Source organism: Sorex fumeus, unplaced genomic scaffold (assembly GCF_029834395.1).
Source record: "Sorex fumeus unplaced genomic scaffold, SorFum_2.1 ptg000044l, whole genome shotgun sequence".
Classification (NCBI taxonomy): Eukaryota; Metazoa; Chordata; class Mammalia; order Eulipotyphla; family Soricidae; genus Sorex; species Sorex fumeus.
In genome coordinates, this window is record NW_026606101.1 from 4,635,893 (window position 1) to 4,643,629 (window position 7,737).

A 7,737-nucleotide genomic window follows, 5' to 3' on the forward strand; every position below is an offset into this window, starting at 1 on the left:
TCTGTGAGCCCCATAATCACACAATCAGTTACACGCATCCCATTTTATTATGCCATTAATGACAACAAAGAATGATTAGAAGGATAGAACTAAAACCCCTGAGGCAGAGAGAATGAAATCAATGGCGGGCGAAGGCTGCTGAATTTACAGGCTTTGAGTCCCTATTCCAAGGAGTCTTCACATTCTTGGCTTTTCTCATTCAGAAATCACCCATAGATCAGATTGCTTGCGATCGAATCCTAGACCTGCCATTTACTACGTGTCTGACCTTAGGTGATTTATTTAATATCCTGCTCCTCACTTTCCTCATCTGAAACATCATGATAGTCATAGCAGACATTTTTTTCATAGTGTTGTTGGGAAGGTTTATGGAAGACTTGCAACTGTGTCCGAAATGTAGGGTTATAAAGATGATGAAGGAATGAAGGAATGAATGAAACTGCTAAAGGATGTGCCACAATAAAAGCAATCTTTTATCCTCATGGAGTGGCACATTATTTGCAAAATGGTTTCCTATAGATACTCACTTTTGTGCAGGGCTGGGGAGACTCCCAAGCTGTGCTCAGGAAGTGTAGGGGTGACCGCCAGTGACTGCCAGTGATACTCAGCTGACCAAGCCACATGGTTCAATACTAGGGTGGTATGTGGTACTGCTCAGAACTGTTGGTGCTCTGGGGCCCTGGGGACATAGTCTATGGGTTGAGATCATGCAGTATCCGCAATCAAACTCACAGGCCTTGCCTATGTAAGGGATGCATCTCTGACCACCAACCTGTCTCCCTAGTCTTTGTGCATTTTTTTACACAGCATTACAAGGAAGTGTTATCATTATCTGGTTTGGCAGATAATTGAGCTAGAAAGTGGCTAGGCGTCCAGATGTCCTGTCCAAGGACAGAGTGGGAGTGAGGGACAGAGCTGGGAGAAGACCTGGGTTCTCAGACTCCGTTACTCCGCATTGAGCAGGAAAGCGGATGCTCCTTCAAGCTAATGCCTGCCCTCATTCTCAAGTGACTGCATCTGGGATTGTCTCATAAGGGTAAACTCACAATTAAATGAGCAGCATGGGGTCCTGTTGATGGAGTCATTGCACAGCAACATCTTTTTTTCAGTATGTTGATTAGTCCCAGAAATCCCGGGCAGCCTGTGAACGTGGGTACCCAGGCAATTCTGGGCCTCCACAAATTGGTTCTGACACGGGGCCCAGCAGGTGCTATCAAGGTTCAGCTTAGAGCCACACCTGCCGATCTCGAGGAAATCCTTCGCTGTCAGCATCTATTACTTTCCCGCATTTTCCCTTTCCTGACTGTTCTGCTGAGAAATACTGCCAAACTGGCTTGCCATCTATAAAAGGTGGAGCTGGGACTTGCCCCCACCTGGAGGGAAAGGAAGATTTTTCATCGAACTCCAAATGCCCTGGCAGGTGGTTGGTGTCTGATGATCATGTGTTCTGAGGAGCTGCTGATAAATGACCTTTGCAGTCCTTCCCAGCTCTAAGATTGCAAAACACTGAGAGCAAAAAGGCAGAGGCGGAAAAACGAAATAGTAAAAGACAGACACAATAATTTCAATGGTCTTGGGCCACATATATACAGAGAAACAGGATTAACCATCTCACTAGATCCCGAGGGTACATGTGTGTTCCCTCCTTGTCAACATTGGGCACTGATGCAGAGCCAGTCACAGGGTCAGTCCTGTTGAAGGAGTTACTGACTATTCAGTGGTCGGATACATAACTATAGAATCCCATAGAGTGGGGCTGGAGCAATAGTACAGCAGGTATGGTGTTTGCCTTGCATGCAGCTGACCCTGGTTTAATCCCTGGAATCCTATATGGTCCCTCAAGGACTGCCAGGAGTAACTGCTGAGTGCAGAGCCAGAAGTAACCCGTGAGCATTTCTAGGTGTGGCCCCCAAACAAAACCAAACCATAAAAAGAATCCCATATAGTGAGAAGACTATGTTGGTGATCCATAATTTAGCCATAGTAAAGTCAATAAAACAGAATTTAGGGGCATCTATAATAAACCGGGGACTACATGTGAGCTTGGGTTTTCTCCAGTATCAAGACAGAACTGGAGGTTCAGGACATGGTTGGGAGCAATGCCTGTGAAGGACATAGGGAATAATAAGGGATGTAAAACTACTCAGACAGGACAGTCTGTACGTGTAGAAAAGGGAAGGAAATATCAGGAGGAGCTCAGAGCACATGTGCTTCTGAGATGGTACTTGTCAAGCCAATGGACAGAATTTCTGAGATGGTGTTGGCCAGATCAATGGGCACAATGGGCAAAGATTGGTCCCGGCAGGTAGAAATGGTGCAGGTCTAGTTTTGAACTGTCTGGTCTTAATCTGGAAGCAGTTCAAAGAAAGCATGGCCTTGGGCTGAATGCCACAGGGAATCCAAAAGTACAGCCTAAGGCAAACGGTCCTTCTGAAGAGAGCCATCAGTTACCGGGCAGCCACAGACCCTTTCTAAGTCTCAAAGGTACAGAACTACATAAGGTCCAGTACTCTTCCCTGAAGAACTCCTTCTCTTAAAACATGACCAGGAACAATGCAAAAAACTATGGAGGGACACATACAGCAAAGAGAAATTAACTCCCTTGGATAAACAATGGGGCCACAAAGAGGGCTTCAGAAAGGAAGTGGTCACCCATCAAAGCCTTGAGGCAACATGGAATGGGGTAAGCAGGGTGCAAAAGATGGCCTTCCCTTTGGGACAGAGCAGGTATGAAGAATCATAGTGTGCCAGTTCGTGAAGACATGGCCTGGAAGGTATCCTAACCAACGTGCTTGCTTTTGTAGAGGGAGAACAGGCAGAGGAAATGCTCATCAAAGCCCATAACCAAGGAACGAGAAGAGAGTGTTTTAGAGCAGATGGGAAAAAGCCTGCTTTACACTGGGGGTTGTCACCTTTTAGAACTAATCAAAAGGAACTAAAGAAACTGCAGGAATGGCCCAATCATCCAATGCTACCAGGAGAGGAACAGCCAGCCCATGTACATCACATTTTCGTATGATGGGATGTAATTCTTTTAGAGAGAGCTTTTCAAAAAACATATGCAGTAGAGAAATTTTTCTAAAATGAATTGATCAGTGCTCTACCTTCTTAAGCACCATTTAAATGCTCCCAGGTGACTTAGATGATCTTGCTTTGAACACGAATGATGGTTCTCACCTACAGTGTTGTCCTCAAATCCAAGAGTGTGGTGAACTATTTGCTCCTATATAATATGGCCCCAAGTACTCCACTTTTGAAATTACTTTGCCACCTTCTTCTCAATACCAAGCAATCAGAGAACCCTTCTTTTTCCTTTAAAAGAATCTGCTTATAGGAAATTCAGTCATACCATCTCTTTTAGCTCATTGATTCTAGTCTCCTTTGGAATGGAAAACTGGAAACCCAAGCCCTTCAAAGTTATATTGAATATGTGATTAAGCTCAAGCGAAGAACTGAGGTTCTCTATGAGTAAGACCCTTAATTTTCTGACATCTATTTTGCCATACACATAAGTCTGTACACCAGTGTGAGGGGGCAGATGAGGGTCATTTGCTCCTTTCTCGGTTCTAAGATGTACTGTAGATAACTGGAGTTACCGAGCAAATGCATTCTAAATAGATAAGATCCCCTATGATCCCACCATGATGGACAGTTAAGTAAGTAAGTAAAGGCCCTCCCGTTGATCATCGATTTGCTCGAGTGGGCCCAATAACGTCTCCATTGGACTTTGTTGTTACTGTGTTTGGCATATCGAATACGTCACGGGGAGCTTGCCAGGCTCTGCCGTGCTGGCAAGATACTCTCGGTAGCTTGCCGATGGACAGTTAAGAAAAAATAAACTACAAACAACTTTGCTGTCTCACAAATATGTCTGGGCTCATAACCTGAAATAGGAAAATGGCATACAGAAGTGAGGCCAACTTTTATAATATTTGAGTTTCTCCTTCAGATAAATCATGCATGGCTAATATTATTTGGCAGGGTGGGAAGAATTGGACCACAATCAGTAATACTCAGGGATTAGTCCTGGTTCTGAATTCAGGGATCACTTCTGGGAGTTCAGGGACCATATTTGGTGCCAAGGAATCAAACCCAGGTAAACAGCATTCAAAGCAAGGGCCTTCCTCACTGCACTATCTCTCTAGCCCTAATATATTTTTTATGGCTTTGTGACCATGCTCAACGTTTGAATAGTAAAACATGGCTTCATGTCTACTCAATGTTTGTGATCAGTCAACCCCATGCTGAAAAGTGTTAGAAAAGAAACAGTAATGACTTGAATCAGCAGTTCTGGTCTGCAGGTTTATTATCAAGATCATAAAACACCTGCCCACACCACCATCGCCAACCCCCACCCCCCAAACCCAGGACTTTTTACAGTGTTTGAGGAAGGAAGAGTGAATAAAGACTGCTGGAGCTCCAACTGTGCGGCAGGTAGGGGACCAGTTGTTTTAACATCCCCTTACTTTATTTTAAAGATGAGGAAATGGAAGCTCAGAGAAATTGCTGAAATTGCCCAAGGTCATGTCATCAGCATGGATGGAGCTGACACCAGAATCCGTGTTTCTTTTTTCAAGCCTAATGCTCTTTACCTGCTATATCTTGAGGATCCAGGAAATCCCATCTCTCACATAAAAATCAGTTGGCTGGACGGAAAACAGCAGTCCAACATCACTTTCTTCTAAACCAGCCATTTGATCTCATCCCTTGTATCCACAGCACTCCGCTCTTCCCGAAGGTCTCCCTGAACTCAACTCTTGTCCTACTTGGAAGAACATTACCACATCCTCTTATAAACTGGCAACTCATAAACAGACTCCTCTTTATCTTTCTTATCTTCCTCCCTCTTGCCAACTTGCTCTTTTGACCCAACCAGAAGACTCACAACCCGACAGATGACTTCCACTCCTTTCTCCACCTTCTCTTTGGGAACGTGTATGCCCAAATACAGAACAAACAGCTGCCTCTCCTCTCTCCCTCCGAGTTACTCTCACCTTTCTAGCGGACCCATAAACTCCTTTTCTCTGGGAGTAATTGGCTAAACTCAGCTAACCTCCAGTTTCTGAGCACATGGGGAACAGATGCCAAAATCAGAAAAGTTCTGGGTTCTAGTCCTAACAGAGACAACAACCAACCTGTGTTAGGACCTAACACCTGCTATGCTTTCCCCCTTTTTAATGATTTATCATTGATTTATAATATCACTTTAAGGGGGTTGCATTATGCTCTATGTATGTGTATTCTTGCCACTTCCACCACTAAAATGAGCCCTTCACTTATTCCTCCCATCTCTCTCCCCTTTGCCTCTGAGAAGACCCCTCTTGATTCCTCCTATCCAACTTCCCCTTCCTTCTTGTATCCAGCAATGATTTTACTGAGTTTAGAAGATCACTTTATTGTTTTAAGCCAGTCTGTTTGCTTTAGACATTTCACATACGAGTGAGCCCAGTCATTATCTTTCATTTCCTTACTTATTTCATTTAACATCATCATTTGAAGATATATTCATTTTATCCCAAAGGATGCAATTCCACCTTTTAGTGACAAGTAAAAGTAGCATTCTGTGAAGTAGAGATGCTCATGTAACTTACACACATTCTCTCTCTCTCTCTCTCTCTCTCTCTCTCTCTCTCACACACACACACACACACGACCACAACTTTTTTATCTAGCCATCTATTGATTGCCCATCATGAATAACGCTGCTATAAACAGATGAATACAAATAGTCTTTGGAGTTTATCTCCATATCTTTCAGATAAATTCCATATCCATGATAGCGGTAACATGAATATGAGTTCCTACACTTTGCCCCTTCAAAGCAGAGGCAATCAGGGCTGTCTGGTCCAGTGCTTGACCTTGGAAGTCAAATGCCAGAGTTGAATCCTGGTGACTTCATTTTAAAGTCAATTACAGATCTTTTCTAAGCCTCAATTTTCTCATCTGCCAAGTGAGCAGATAGTTGCACTGGAGTTGTGAGGACTATAAAAATGAGATGACATGTATGTAAAACACTTAGCAGAATATCTGCACTTGGTAATTGCTCAACAAATGTTAGTTGCTATGATGTATCACTTACCTCACTAGATGAATGTGAAAACAATTAAAAGGAAAGCCCCTGAGCCAGCAGTATGCTGAAGCTGGTTTGTGTCAGCTTGCCAGGCTCCATTATTTAATGCCAGGGACTTGGCGAGCAGATTGATGGTAAGTTAGTAGCTTGAAATCAGCTGTGATGTGAGTACTTCACTACTGAAATCAACAAATGCTGTAAATCATGGAGGAGGGGCCCTTCCCCCTCCCATTCATTCAGAGACACACACAAAAAATTACAATCACACCAATGTCTTCTGCAGTGTACTTTCTGTTATCTGAGTTATACTAAGGCTCCCCTGGGTTCCCACAGTCCTCAAGTACCTCTGCCAAGGTTTTTTGGTTTCCCAGGTCCCCACCCTTGGTAACGCTATCCTGCCTTCTGTTCACCTCACTAATGGAAGGGCGCCATCTAGTGACAGGAATGGAAATACAGCCTCAAATGTCTTGAGCACAATTGAGGATGAGTAAAAATTACCACCTGGAGACCAAAGCTGGTCCTCTGTCCCCATTGTTTTGTTTTATTTTATTAGAACAAAGCTACATACCTGTTGATTTAAAAATCACATGTGTCTTCTTTCTCGTGAACTCCAACGGCCTAGAGTCTTGCTGTGGCAGAGATAGTATATGGTCTGCAAAGTTTACATCTGGTCCCTCTCAGAAAGTTTGGTGACCGCAACCTAATAAAGTCACTGCCTTCTTGATTTTACCCAACTGTGTTCAAAGACTCCAGCCTCAGGTACGCTGACCCCTGTGGCGTGTGAGGTCCTGATGTTGTACACGTAGGTCATTTCCACAATCTCTAGTTTTTCTCTTTTGATTGATTTTTCTTCAGTTTATAATATTATAAAATTGCAGGGACATAACCTAACCCAATTATAGGTTAGGTTATGAAATTCATTCCTACCACCATACTTCCAAACACATTTCAACAACAACAACAACCAAAAAACCTCTACCCATTCTTCTCACCAACTTACCTATTATAAGTAGGACTATAGGGAGCCTGATGTCATTTCATTGTAAAGCGGTGAATTGTCCCCATGACAAAGAGCACACTCTGTCACCAGAAGAAAAGTGCTGACAGCAAGTCTCTGCCTCTGGGATCTGGGGCAAAGCACTTAGCATGTCCCCAAACCTCAGCTCCTTCATCTGTTAAGTGGGACTAACAGCATGGTTTGCCTCCCTAGGCTGTTGTGAAAAGCATAGGAGATCATTTATTAGCTAGCCTTTCAAGAGTTACAATAACAAGTTCGGTAATGTTGGGTTTTTATTACCTATATAGCCGAGGGAGGAGTGTATGATTTTCCTCATTAATCACCTAGGACTCTGCAGAGAAAACAAGTTCTCATACTGAATGTGCTTCTAGAGGCACTGCCAACATCCAGGCTCAGGTCCCTAAATCCCATCTGGTCCCTTCAGTGTGGACTTTTCCCAGGGCTGGGTGGTAGTTAAGAGGTGATGGGGCATGACTAGAGGGTAGAGAATGAAGGTGGAAGTAGCATCAGGAGAAACTTGTGAACTTGTGGAACAGGATGTCTTCTGCCCCATATTGTCTGTGGGACTGAGTCTGAGAAGCATATTGTCTCAAAAAGGTCAGGCCTCTGATGGGTGCCCCAGTAAGAAGGGGCGGGGTCGGCAAGTCCA